The following is a 14,807-nucleotide window of genomic DNA, read 5'->3' as shown; positions in this document are numbered from 1 at the left end:
TCTGAGAGGAGACCCGTGCTCTGTAGTGAGCCGGCGATGGGTTGATCATGATGATGATTATGACGTAGGCCTCTGCTAAGAAAGGATTTTTGAAAATTCAACCCCTAAGGGGGTGAAATAGGGGTTCCACGCGGACGAAGTTGCGAGCATAAGCTAGTGTAGTATACTTCGATAAGTGTTCTGTGGTTAGAGTAATAACATTGTAAACTCGATCCCAAGACCGTATCGATTAAAACTTTGCCTTAAACAACAGACTTATCTAAACTTTAGAACAAAAGCAATTTCAACTCTTTGTGATCTTATAAATGTCAACGGGCTGACACTTATCTAGCTACTCTGTACTCAGCTAACTCTTAGATAAAGTAGGTATGGCTCTAAGATAGATACGTATTATCTAGGTCTACTAGGAGTTGGTCAATCTACTAAAAGCTACTATAGTCGACGCATTTTAAACTGAGTCGTCGAGTTATCTGTCTGTTTCGCTCGCACTGACCTGTAAGTGCGAGCGAAACAGACAGATAACTCGACGACTCAGTTTAAAATGCGTCGACTATAAGTGGTTCTAGTCAAAATCTGACAGAAAAATATTGCTTCGTGTGCTTCGTTAATTTTTTTTACTGTAGAAACAAAAAAAAATACCTACGTAAGTAGGTACTTATAATTGCAGAATAATAAGCTATATGATTCCTAGAGCCTTTACCATAACTATTGCATTGTGAAACTTACCTTTTTTCATAATGTTAAATAATAAATCGCTTATCCATACTTCCATACTAACATTATAAATGCGAACTGCGACTATGGCCAAACCCCTCTCACTCTGAGAGGAGACCCGTGCTCTGTAGTGAGCCGGTAATGGGTTGACCATGATGATACCATTTAGGACGTAGGATTTAGGAAGGTGGAATATGCCCTTTTCTCGGTACACTGCGGTGAATAAATCTACCTATCCTTCTCACATTATTTGCTAGAAATCATTTACTTCGCTTCATAACCGTCGCGGATTGTGTGTGATCAAGCCTTTATAGTTTATACTTAGTCTTTTCACTGAAAATGACGTGAAAGCCTTTACAGTTTTCACTTTTTCAACCATATTGTTATTGTTTGAAAGAATAGAGGAGCAACTTTTAGTATTCAACTATTCAGTAAGTAGGTGCATCAGTGTAGTTTTATAATAGCTTGAAGTTTATATGGCTTTTATAGCGAAAAAACAACATTTTTCATTATTTTAGCGAGCTTTTGTTCTGCATGAATAAGATAAATTATAGAGATATGTATATAGTTAGGTATATATATTTATATATATTTGTGTATTATTAGAATGTACTGTGTATGTAGTCTAATTTATAATAATATAACTAGGGCCATTTTCGGCTGCCGCACCAACCCGTGCTTTCGTGATTCCTTTCGTCAAAGGTTGTCTGGAAGAGATCGCTTTAGCGATAAGGCCGCCTTTGCATGCTACAGCTATTAGATTAAGATCCTGTATTGTGTTTTTCAATGTTTACTTTATGTTATGTGCAATAAAGTGTAAAATAAATAAATAAAATGTCATAAAAATTTACCTATAGTACGCGACAGGACGAGGTGGCAATCGGGGAGGGAACGCCTCGCAGCGTACGGGCGAGTGCGGGTGACGTGCTGGTGTGCCGGGCGTCCCCCCACCTCATACCCCGATTATCATCTCGACATGTCGCGTACTATATTATGTGTGTTTACGTAAGCTTATTAGCTTAGTATGGATTAGCCTAAAACAGTTTTTTTAAATTTTTGTTTATATGTCCGCCCGCCCGATCACCGCCTACCGCCCGCCCTAATACTGGCTTCTGCGTCTGCGTCCGTAACGCACCGTGGCCGGAAGTCAGTATCACGGAGTCGAAATAAAGTACCCACCAATCCAAATCCAGGATAGTTTGACGATCTCCCTGGCGCAGTGGTAAGTGCTGTGGTCACTTATTAGTGGGAGGTCCCGGGTTCGATTCCCGGCAGGGGTTTGAAATTTTATAATTTCTAAATTTCTGGTCTGGTTTGGTGGGAGGCTTTGGCCGTGGTTAGTTACCACCCTACTGGCAAAGCCGTGCCGCCAAGCGATTTAGTGTTAGGGTACGATGCCGTGTAGAAACCAAAGGGGCATGAGTTCAATAAAAACTGTATTTATTAGCTGTTTAGTGTCGGAATGTGCAAAAAAGATAGTAATTGTTTCATTGTCAATGAAAATTTGAATAATATTCTGAAAAATGGAAAAAACTGAATCCTATACTAATAATAATTGTTTCATGAATCAAAGAGATTTTTAAGCCTGAAAAAAAGCCGTAGGGACTACGGAGCCAATAATAAGGCATAGAATAAGTTATTGGCAGATAGGTAGGCACAAATAACAATAATTTTGACCGACTCTCTCTCGACTCTGTGAGACTTTAGTACTCAATCAAAAAAAAAAAACGGTCAAGTGCGTGTCGGACTACCAGTGTAGGGTTCCGTAGTTCCGTAGTACTAGGTGTTTTACACAACTAACAACTTCACTTAAGTTTTAAATGATACGTCTTCAAATACATTTATATATTGGTCAATTATTATTCTTTGACTTGTACAGCTTAATTAGCTATGATAGATTTCCTTTTAAATATATTAAACTACATTATTACCTAAGAGTTACAACCATTGAGCTGGAATGGCTGAATAATCACATAAGGAATTGACAAGAGGAGGTGGACACTTGAGTCTAAAAATATTAGGTACCTCTTTAAAGCTAAATATTTCGCAAACGATCTCTTTTGATCTCTGAATCGAAAAATTGTTTCTACACACCTGCAATAGGTATTTTTGAAAGATCTATCTCAACGATACCCCACATCATGAGCTAGGCGAGAAAAAAAATGGACTCTGCTTTACTTGTAGCCACAGAATAATATAAGTTTATTATAATAGGTACAAAAAAGGGGTGAAATAATTATAAGGGGTAAAGGGGTAATTTTTTTTAACATTCCGATTAGGTATATTTACATAATGCATATTGCATTCTGTAATACCGATCAGACACCATAACAGCTGATCAACCGATTTATTTTATCTTCAGACATTACGATTTACTTCTGACAACCGTAGAATTAGTAATTTATGGAAAATTTGGGCAAGTGGCATTGAAAATTCAGAAAAACTCTATGAAGATTGGACTTGTCTTATCTTAATACCATGTCGTATCTGCACTTAGGCCAAATTATCTAATCTATGCGTATCGTTTGCAGTCCGTGCCTGGGCGGGCGCCGGGCAAGGGGGGGACCGTCCGATTGGCCCGGTTCACCTCAGCTAAAGCCTTCAGTTTGCCTCCGACAGGCGTACGGGGAGAACGCATGCCGTTTTGGCGCTGCCCCATCCGTGTGACCTAACAACGCAAAATCTTCAATAAAACCGTGTGTGAAACCAAAATTTTCCCCCTGTGATTTGTTTATCATCACCAATGACGTACCTCCATTGCGGGGAAACTGTGAAATAACAACTGAAAACTCCGAGAGTAACGCAGTACTGGCGATACATATTTTTCGGGAAAAGTAAGTAGCTACATAGAGTAGATGTTTTGTATTTGCGCTAGAAATAAGTTAGGGTTTGCATTATGTAATTGCTTTTATGTTGCTAGACTGTGACCCTTATATAAATAAGCGTGAAATTCGTAGAGATATATGAAGAGATAGTGTATGTAGAGGGTAGAGACAATCAATGCGGTGTGCGAAGACTTTAGTAGGTAAACACAGTTTATTAGGGTTCCGTACCTCAAAAGGAAAAACAGAACCCTTATAGGACCACTTTGTTGTTTGTCTGTCAAGAAACCTACAGGGTACTTCCCGTTGACTTAGAATCATGAAATTTTGCAGGTAGGTCGTCTTAGGTATAACAGACATAAAGGGAAAAATCTGAAAACCATGAATTTAGGGTTACATCACACAAAAAAATTAAAATGTGGTCATGAACTAATAATTAGTATTTTCAATTTTCGAAGTAAGATAACGATATCAAGTGGGGTATCATTAAAGGGTTTTACCTGTGCATTCTAAAACAGATTTTTATTTGTTTTTTATGCATCATAGTTTTTAAACTATCGTGCAAAATTTCAAAAAAATACGACTAGTATTACGGAACCCTCGGTGCGCGAGCCTGACTCGCATTTGGCCGGTTTTTATTGAATAGGTTTCAATTGCATACGGCTTCGGGGCAAGGTTTCACTTATCCCTTTAACGAACAAAGAGACGATATCTACTAACATCACATGTAGGTACTCGTCCAATATATGTAATAGGTAGGTCCTAGTAAATGTTCCGTAATTTAAGTGACGAACGACAGGTCTAAACGTTTCCGGTGCACGATTTTCTTGTCCTAGCCATCTACCTAATATGGAGTAGCAAATCGCTGTGCAAACTTCTCTTTGAAATCTAAATATGTATATATAAAAGGATAAGCTGTACTGACTGACAGACTGGTCTATCAAAGCACAGCTGCTCGATTGCGGTAGAATGACAGCTACAAGGTCACGATCGCAATCACCTCTGATTGGTTGACGCTCGCTCACTATTGGCTACAATGTACTGTTGCGACAAAAATCACACAAATTCAGCCAATCACAACAATTGAGATTGTACCAATGATTGATGCAGGTTTTACAAAATCGACCTACTGCTCAAACTACGGTACGAATCGAGCTAAAATTTGGGGCGTACAGATAGGTAGCTATTGTGGCGTAGACAATAGACATAGACATCCGCTAAGAAAGGATTTTTGAAAATTAAACCCCCAAAATAGGTGAAAGTGTAGTACACGCGGATGAAGTCACGGGCATTAGCTAGTATGATAAAAATCACATGTAGGAATAGACAATACTCAAGAATACAATCACCAGCTTCGTGATTTCTCCCTATTTATATATCTAGGAGCTTCTATATTATTCGCTAGGAGCAATTCAATAGAATATTATAGAAGACTTCAAAGGTGAAGGTAGTTAAAAAAAATACACAACGGAAGTGGGCTCCTGAATCCTGATCCCACTTCTGATGTTTCTTTTTTATGTACGTAATTAATTATCACCACTATATCATCTTACAAATTAACAATTTTGACTATCAGTAAGCGCAGGTAACATGTTACCTATTCTGAATAAATGATTTGACTTTGACTATAAAATGTCTCTACTTGAACTCCAAACTTTATCTCATTAAATGACGAGGGCTGCAAGCTTATAGGTATTTATATTTACCTAGTACAAGTGGGTCTCCGATCAGAGCCCCCTTCCCCTCCAATTAAGCGTAAAGCTTGTGCTAGGAGTAGGTACGACAATAGTGCAACGAGCGGCGTTTGAACCGTCGACCTTTTTCGGTTTTCAGTCCACTCCTCTAGTCGGGACATGTGAGCATTCAACATGATTTTCATCATGTTAATTTTTAGGCCCACTTGTTGGAACTTAGTAACCTATGCCATTTACCCACTTGCTCTATCAGATGTAAACTAGCTTATGCTCACGACTTCGTCTGCGTGGACTACACAAATTTTAAAACCCTAGTTTACCCCTTTAGGGGTTGAATTTTCAAAAATCCTTTCTTAGCGGATGCACCCATCCTACGTCATAATAGCTATCTGCATTGATAGTTCAATCAATCAGTCAATCCTTTTATATATTTAGATGATATAATATATAGGTCCATACCTATTATTGTAGTTGCTTATAGGAAAAAGCTAAAAGAAAGATGGAAGATGGTTCCACAATTTGCAAGTTCATCACTTATTTTTTTTGAATGAGGAACAATAAAAAGAATTTTTTTTCACTCTTTCTTTTTGTCATAACTCGTATCATTTTCTAGCAAAAGTTTCACGTTTAGTTGAAGGGGAAAGATCATAATATTGAAATATACGTCTATCGTCGACGCTAGTAGTTTCTCTGTCAAAACAAACAATCGATCAATGTTTTCCTTATTAAGTATCAGTTTACAGGTCATTGTGCATTGTTTGAATTAATAATTGAATTTGTTATGGTTTGGCCCCACTGCCGATATTCAGCAAATGATTCGTGATCTCACAAATTGGGATGCCTATGTCAAAAATAATGAAATTTCTCCATAAGAAAAGCTCTGATATTCCGTACCCATAGCGAGACCAATAATTAATTTATGTCCGTACCATTATCTATAAAACGAGCAAAAAAATCACGTTTGTTGTATGGGAGCCCCCGTAAAATATTTATTTTATGCTGTTTTTAGTAGGTATTTGTTGTTTTTTTGTCGGTCGGAAGTCAGTTTTTTTCATATTTTTTTTCGATACAATAACTTCGATATACCTACGCCCTAATTAATTACTTCAAGCGCGGCGTTGACGTCGACTTGACCTTTGCAAATTAATAGGCAGTGCGCTTTCCTAGGCAGCCAGGTAACAGGCAATATGTACTCAGATTAATTGGCTGCATGCGTTGCACGTGCAGGGTTGCCAAATTCTGAATTATACGTATCATTCTCAGACTCCTGTGTAACAATAAATTGAGATGGCTACATTGGCTATAGGTTGATGGATTGCAAATTAATAAGAGACAGTGCGCTATCCCTAGCAGGTAGATAGGTACTAGGTCATACTCAGATTAATTATAAGCTGCATGCGTTGCACGTGCAGGGTTGCCAATTCTGAATTTATACGTATCATTCTCAGACTCTGTGTAACAGTAAATTGAGATGGATATAGGTTGACGGATTGCAAATTAATAAGAGACAGTGCGATCCCTAGCAGGTAGATACCTAGGTACTAGGTTATATGGTCGAATGTCGTTGTACAACGTACCTACGTGCAGGATTGTCACTTTTGAAATCATGCGTATCATTCTTTGTGTAACTAAAAATTGAGATGGATGTAGGTCTGGAACTTTGCAAATTAATAAGAGACGGTGCGCTGCCCCCGGCAGGTAGATAGTTAGATAATTATAAGTCACGCAAATTGCTAATGCGCATGGCCACCATTTTAGTGACGTCAGCACTAGACTGAAGTTTCGAGTTGATGGTATATTTTTAATTCGGCGGACGTCAAAATGACGTCATTTCGATGTTAATGAGACATGGTTCCAGCGCTATAGCAATTTGCGGGACTTATATTAGATCGTACCCAGATTAATTGGTTGAATGCGTTACACAAGCAGGGTTGTCACTTTTGAAATCATGCGTGTCATTCTCTGTGTAACTATAAATAGAGATGGATGTAGATTGTAGGTCTTGAACTTTGCAAATCAATAAGAGACGGTGCGCTGCCCGAGGCAGGTAGATAGTTAGGTAGTTATTAGATCGTACTCAGATTAATTGGTTGAATGCGTTACACAAGCAGGGTTGTCACATTTGAAATCATGCGTGTCATTCTCTGTGTAACTGTAAATAGAGATGGATATAGGTCTTGAAACTTTGCATATTTTATTTTTTTGTAATACTACTAATGTAAAAATATTGCTAAACTTTGAATATGTAATCTAAATATTAAAACGAAAAGGTGACTGCTGACTGTTCTATCAACGCAAAGCTGAAACTAATGGACGGATCGGGCTGAAATTTTGCATAGCTAATAGCTATTATGACGTAGGTAGGCATCCGTTAAGAAAGCGAGCATAAGCTGTGTGTACTATAAAATTGTCGCAAAAGTAGATTTTTTTCGCATAATAATTGAAACACTGATTTGCCTCAGTAGCAAATTTTGTATTTTCAAATCACCGTTTTCAGTATTGTATTCCGCCCTCAAGTTTTCGCGCATTTCAGTATTTCATAATCAGTTTTCTTGAAACCTAAAATTTGAATTTATTTTCAGACGATCAAATACATGCCATAATAAAATATTACAATTGGGGGCTGATTCTAATGTACCCTATAGCCTAAACCTAACTAAGTTAGGTATAGATTCTTTAATATTAGTTTTTTCTATCTCTAAGCCGCATTCTTCTTATTAGCTTCAACTAATTTAACTATCTTAAAAGACCTTCTAAAATAACGTTTGAGTTGAATAGTAAGTGTTGCCATTTAAGATAACAAGAACTGCACAAATGTTGTCTTTGATTTTCTCCATTCATTTTAAAAATATTTTAGCGATAAATATGGATACCTACTAGGTACCTACACCTATTTGATTTTAGAGATATTAACATTTAAGAACCACGGAACAAAATGTACTGTTCCTATTCTATTGATTTGAACTGATAATATATCAACACTTGACTCAGGAGAGCATTGTGTTTATCTTTACTTAACCTACATAAATACCTACATAATTCATAAGTACTACATCCATACTATCCATATTAATATTATAAATGCGAAAGCGAGCGTCTGTCTGTCTGTCTGTCTGTCTGTCTGCTAGCTTTTCAAGGCTCAACCGTTCAACCGATTTTGATGAAATTTGGTAGAGAGGTAGCTTGCATCCCGGGGAAGGTCATAGGCATTTTTATCCCGACAGAGTTCCCACGGGATTTTTTTAAATCTAAATCCACGCGGATGAAGTCGCGGGCATCATCTAGTTATAATATAAACTCGCATTTATAATATTAAGTATGGATTAGTACATTCTATGTATTTATATATTTACCAATAAAAACGTTTTGTATAAGTACTCCTTTTCGCACTTAAGCTATAATAAAAAGAACCTTGTGTTCGCTCGTCCAGTAGATAGGTAGTACCTACCCAGTTAACATTGACGAATTTTTATCATTTCTCTGTAATCCGCGAACGCTTTACCTTGAGGAAATAAAGGTAGGTAAAGTCAATTCATCCGTATATGATTCGTGCAAAGAAATGGTAGGTACAAACACTTAAATATCAATTCTATGCATCTATGTGATTAAAATTAAATTCGCATGATACGAGGACTCAACCACGGACTCAACTCAAATGATTTATTCAGATTGGGTATTATTGCATTATATATCTATTATATACACTTACTGATTGTCAATAATTGTTGAATTCGCAATACAATTATGCAGTGGTGATACAATTACCTCATCATCATCATCATCATCATCATCAGCCTGTGGATGTCCACTGTTGGACATAGGCCTTCCCTAAAGAGCGCCACCACACCCGGTCCTCAGCCTTCCTCATCCAGCCACTTCCAGCCTGCCTCTTTATATCGTCGGTCCATCGTGCTGGAGGGCGTCCCACACTACGCTTACTTAAACGCGGTCTCCACTCAAGGACTTTCCTACAATTACCTACGTAAACTTAAAACTAAAGCTACGAGCGAGGGTTCCAAACGCGCCCAGGTATGAGAGTCTAGACCCCCGATTGTGTAAGAAAAACGTATTCATTCATCGTTATCGTAATCGTCAAAAAATTCTGCCCTTTGATTGGTTGATTCGCTGTTTACATTTTTTCACAGCCAATCAAAGGGCAGAATTTGTTGACGATTACGATAACGATGAATACGTTTTTCTTACACAATTGGGGGGCTGGTCTGAGAAGAGCCCATAACAAACTCAGCCGGGTATTCTTTTTCAGACACCACTTCACAAAATCCCTTATTTACAAAAAAAATTGCTATCTTATAATCCGTAGTTTTCTAGATTAGAATTTTGTCGGTTTTTTATCGGATTCTGTGCGTAAAGAGTATTATTATCGAATTCAGCCCGTGTTCAGGCTACACGCGTGACGTGTACGTGCAAACATCACATATTTATGGTGCGATTATGTGGATTTTATCGCTATCAACGGCCATAAAAATTTGTGCCAGATGCAACGAACACTCATCATATTATTTATTTGTATACATAAACATTTATTGTGGGCTATGAAACTTAAATATTCGGAAGAGGATTTCGGAGAATAACATAAAAATATGTTATTATTGATATAACTTATTACTACCTTCTTAGTACTTAAAAAAAATAGCAGAAGAGAATACAACAAACGACTTCTTTTAAGTGTAGGTAATTTTTTTATTAAATGAAGATAATTTATATACTTACTAGCTTATGCTCGCGACTTCGTCCGCGTGGACTACACATATTTCAAACCCCTATTTCACCACCTTAGGGGTTGAATTTTCAAAAATCCTTTCTTAGCGGATGCCTACGTCATAATAGCTATCTGCATGCCAAATTTCAGCCCGATCCGTCCAGTAGTTTGAGCTTTGAGCACACATACATACATACAGATAGCGGGAAGCGACTTTATTTTATACTATGTAGAGAAGAGGTACTTCAAATATTACTTTGTCATGCAAAGTACAGTACGTGGCCAAAAATGATGATCATCGGCCTTTAGAATGACATTTCATCTTTGTAGAGCGTTGTCTCTTTCACTCATACCCTTATGACGTTTTGTCGGTCTCAACGTCCGCGAGCCTGTTAGAGCTGTCTAGCTCTACAAATTTAAACAGGCTCGCTAAAGCCACGAGGTTTGACAGTTCTAAATTTAATTTAAAAGTGTCAAACTGTGTCTGTCCTTTTCATATTACATTAGCCAAGAAGAGGATGCGAATATTCTAAAATTTTGTTGTGCTCAAAATCAGTACCAATGTAGCATGTGAACCTTCTAAAATTGTAATGTATTTTATTCTATGCCATGACTAAGAAACCTGTACACAATACGTTACTGTTTGTTGGCCACTTTACTAATAAAAGTCCTTACTAGTGATCGCTTATGTTTGATGCGTATCACGTTTGGCCGCTCACGTGCTTAGATTGGACTTTACTTGACCTCGTATGTGGTGATCATTACCTATGTCCTATTATGTAGCTTATCTTGATTCTTGACAAGATATACGGGATTAACCTCTCTAGGTATAGCTAGTCTACATTTATTATCTACATATCAAACTAAGCATAAGCGGCGATAGCCTATTAGTTAAGACATCGACCTTTTTTAGGGTTTCGTACCTCAAAAGAAAAAAACCGGCCAAGTGCGAGTCAGGCTCGCGCAATGAGGGTTCCGTACTACAGTCGTATTTTTTCGACATTTTGCACGATAATTCAAAAACTATGATGCATAAAAATAAATAAAAATCTGTTTTCGAATGTACAGGTGAAGACCTTTCATATGATACCCCACTTGATATAGTCGCTCACTTCGAAAGTTGAAAATACTTATTATTAGTTCATGACCACAATTTAAATTTTTTTGTGTGATCTAACCCTAAATTCACGGTTTTCAGATTTTTCCCCAAATGTCAGATATAAGATCTACCTACCTGCCAAATTTCATGATTCTAGGTCAACGGGAAGTACCCTGTAGGTTTCTTGACAGACAGACAGACAACAAAGTGATCCTATAAGGGTTCAGTTTTTCCTTTAGAGGTACGGAACCCTAAAATAGGACCCCTTATACTTACGATCACTTCGTTGTCTGTCTGTCTTTTTTAAATTTTTTAGTAGAGATAGCGAGCAAACGAGCAGGCGGGTCACCTGATGTTAAGTGATTACCGCCGCCCATGAACATTTGCAGCACCAGGGAACTGCCGATGCGTTGCCGGCCTTTTAGGAATTTGTTGGTCCGCCCCTTGAATAACCCCATGTTGTAATCTAGTGGGAAAACCGCCGATGGAATTTGATTCCACAGTTTGCATGTGCGTGAAAAGAAGGATCTGGCACAACGGATGGTTGAAGTGCACCAGGCACCCAGGTGGTGGGGGTGAAATTGAATTGAACCTCAAGACCTCAAAACGAATCGGCCGTGAAAGAAAAACAAACAACACTTTCGCACTACTTAATAAGTAGTAAGTAGATACATTATAGATTAAAAAATAATGACAATTAAACATATTTTTAAGGTCAAACAACTTTTTATTCAAATTAAAATTTGAATTCTACGCACGCGTGTGCAAAACTGGTAATTTTTTTTTATATAAGTATACGAATTTAATTAGCACTATTTCAGTACCTACCTGATTATAATTTATTATTAACTAGCTTATGCTCGCGACTTCGTGCACGTGGACCACACCAATTTCAAACCCCTATTTCACACCCTTGGGGGTTGAATTTTCAAAAATACTTTCTTAGCGGATGCCTACGTCATAATAGCTATCTGCATGCCAAATTTCAGCCCGATCCGTCCAGTGGCTTGGGCTGTGCGTTGATAGATCAGTCAGTCAGTCTGTCACCTTTTCTTTTTATGTATTTAGATAGATTAATTAATTAATGTCCATTAGATATTTCAGATCTTAACAATTTATTCAAATAAAATTAATTCTACGCACGCGCGTGCAAGACCGGTAAAAATGTGTTTTTTACCTTAATTGTGTCCTACGAATTGAAATAGCACTATTTTAGCACCTAATTATAATTAACTAGATAGTGCCCACGATTTCGTCCGCGTGGATTTAGGTTTTTAAAAATCCCGTGGACACTCTTAAATTTTCCGGGATAAAAAGTGGCCTTATGTTCCCCGGGATGCGATTTATCGCTGTACCAAATTTCGTCAAAATCGGTAGAACGGATGGGCCGTGAAAGGCTAGCAGACAGACAGACATACAGACAGACAGACACACTTTCGCATTTATAATATTAGTATGGATTAACAAAGTATTAATGTCAATTATTTAAGGTCAAGTACAACATTTTATTCAGAATTTTTGAATTCTATGCCATTATTTTTCCCGTCTGCTAATTTACCTATAGTGTAAAGGAATAATTCCAAAAAAATATTGACTTTATTGAATTTGTTAGCAATTAGCATAGTTATCTTCGTTTTGTTTTGTGCCATGCGTTTTCCTTATGTTCTTATGGTTAGGTATGATTCATATAGTACTAACTACCAGGTACTTGTACGTACTACTATCATTGACAAATTCCCATAACGGTTTTACCAGTAAGCGGAAATAATATGAGTTGCTTAAAGGTTTAAGGTTATAGCTCATTAGAGACACCCGGCATCCGACCTGTACCGCCTCGCCTCGTGTGGTTAGTATTCTTTATATGGCTTCCTAAGCTGTGATAGGCTAGTGGTTAGGACGTCCGCCTTCTAATCGGAGGTTGGGGGTTCGATCCCGGGCACGCATCTCTAACTTTTCGAAATTATGTGCGTTTTAAGTAATTAAATATCACTTGGTTTAGCAGTGAAGGAAAACATCGTGAGGAAACTTGCATGCCTGAGAGTGCTCCATAATGTTCTCAGAGAAGTGTGAAGTCTACCAGTCCGCACATCGCCAGCGCACATCCATAGAAAGCCATACTTACCCGACTAAGCCAAACTTACTCAGTAGAGAGCCGGCGATGGGTTGATCATGACTCTCTACTGGGCACGGGTCTCCTCCCAGAATGAGAAGGGTTTGGCCATAGTCCACCACGATGGCCAAGTGCGGGTTGGCTGACTTCACACACCTTCGAGAACATTATGAAGAACTTTCAATCATGTATTATATTTGACGACCTCCCTGGCGCAGTCGTGAGCGCTGTGGTCTTATTAGTGGGAGGTCCCGGGTTCGATTCCTGGCAGGGGTTTGGAATTTTATAATTTCTAAATTTCTGGTCTGGTCTGGTGGGAGGCTTCGGCCGTGGCTAGTTACCACCCTACCGGCAAAGCCGTGCCGCCAAGCGATTTAGCGTTCCGGTACGATGCCGTGTAGAAACCAAAGGGGTACGGGTTTAATAAAAACTGCCATATCCCTTCCAGTTAGCCCGCTATCATCTTAGACTGCATCATCACTTACCATTAGATGAGATTGCAGTCAAGGGCTAACTTGTATCTGAATTAAAAAAAAAATGTATTTCCTCACGATGTTTTCCTTCACCGTTAACACATTTGATGTATTTGCTTGAAACGTACATAATTGCGAAAAGTTAGAAGTGCGTGCCCGCGATCGAACTCCCGACCATTCCAATAGAAGGCTGACGTCTTTCTCTCTCACCGCTTCTTATATCTAAATATATAAAAGGAAAAGGTGACTGACTGACTGATTGATCTATCAACGCACAGCTCAAACTACTGGACGGATCGGGCTGAATTTTGGCATGCTTCTTCTTCTTCTAGTGCCTCTCCATTACTGAAGGTCAGCAGTCAGTTTTTTAAACTTCTCCCTGTCCATGGCTAGGCGGAATAGTTCTCCGACTGTTTTAATGCCAGTCCACTCCCTGATGTTACGTAGCCATGACTTCTTTCTTCTTCCCACCCCTCTTTTCCCAGCTATTTTACCCATCATGATTGTCTGCAGCAGGCGGTACCTATTGTGTCGCAAAATATGGCCCAGGTACGAGATCTTACGCTGCTTGATGGTTTTAACTAACTCGGTCTTTTTCTGCATCCGGGCAAGAACCTCAGCGTTGGATACTTTAGCCGTCCAGCTGATGCGGAGCATCCTGCGATACGTCCACATTTCGAAGGCTTCGATCTTTTTCCGTAAGTCCTCCACTAGGGTCCATGCCTCGCAACCATATAGAACTACGGGCCAAATGTAGCATTGTAGGAGTCTGATACGGAGTTTTAGAGAAAGTTTGGCATGCAGATAGCTATTATGACGTAGGCATCCGCTAAGAAAGGATTTCCGAAAATTCGACCCTCAAAGGGGTGAAATAGCGGTTTGAAATTTCTGCAGTCCACGTGAACGAAGTCGCGAGCATAAGCTAGTCGATATATATAACTAAAATCCGCAATCCAATTCCGATTCGCCAAGATTTTTCAAAGGTGCCACCTGCCATCCACAGAAATCGATTTAAGCCGCGTTAACATAATAAAGACCCAATCCTGCCTCTATTCACAATCCACATATTGCGATTTGACGATAGGGTTTGATTGACATAGGTAATGTGGAGGTTCTTAGAATTTGAAAAGCTTTCGTCTAGGCGGTTAGATGACCGTCTGGTTAAATAGCCAATT

General features: G+C 38.6%; 1 protein-coding gene across 1 annotated transcript in view; it reads left to right on the top strand.

Moving 5' to 3' along the window:
- Positions 1-3,275: 3,275 nt before the first annotated feature.
- LOC117993703 (cGMP-specific 3',5'-cyclic phosphodiesterase-like) overlaps positions 3,276-14,807 on the top strand; it is a 74,886-nt gene continuing 63,354 nt past the window's right edge. The window contains exon 1 of the mRNA XM_034981515.2: positions 3,276-3,548. The gene's annotated coding sequence lies outside the window, so the exon portion shown is untranslated. The remainder of the gene's footprint in view (positions 3,549-14,807) is intronic.

Source organism: Maniola hyperantus, chromosome 24 (assembly GCF_902806685.2).
Source record: "Maniola hyperantus chromosome 24, iAphHyp1.2, whole genome shotgun sequence".
Classification (NCBI taxonomy): domain Eukaryota; kingdom Metazoa; phylum Arthropoda; class Insecta; order Lepidoptera; family Nymphalidae; genus Maniola; species Maniola hyperantus.
This window is presented reverse-complemented; position numbering and strand designations above follow the sequence as displayed.